The sequence below is a fragment of the Asparagus officinalis genome, chromosome 6 (assembly GCF_001876935.1).
Source record: "Asparagus officinalis chromosome 6, Aspof.V1, whole genome shotgun sequence".
NCBI lineage: Eukaryota > Viridiplantae > Streptophyta > Magnoliopsida > Asparagales > Asparagaceae > Asparagus > Asparagus officinalis.
Genome location: NC_033799.1, coordinates 13157698 through 13158191, shown reverse-complemented (window position 1 = coordinate 13158191; position 494 = coordinate 13157698).

Below are 494 nucleotides of genomic sequence, written 5' to 3'. Positions count from 1 at the left end.
CTCGCCCATGCCGAGACACCCAAGGGTGTGGGTGTCTCGGCCAAGGTGTCTCAACCCAATACGAGCCCCCGGATTCCCTTTTTGAGACCCGATTTCGTCCATTTTCGTCGATTGTTTGAACGTTTCGACAAAATCAATACTAATCAACACCAGACGATTCAAAACCCCAGTCAACGCGTTGCAACGAAAGTTAACGTTCGACGATTCAAAACCCTAGGGTCAACGCCGGTCAACGCGTAACCCTAGGTCAACGCCAGTCAACGCGTTGCAACAAAAGTCAACGTTCGAGGATGCGAAGTCCACACAAGTCAACGTTTGACGATTCGAAACCCTAGGATCAACGCCGGTCAACGCGTAACCCTAGGTCAACGCCAGTCAACGCGTTGCGACCAAAGTCACCGTTTGACGATTCGAAACCCTAGGGTCAACGCCGGTCAACGCGTAACCCTAGGTCAACGCCAGTCAACGCGTTGCAACAAAAGTCAACGTTCGAC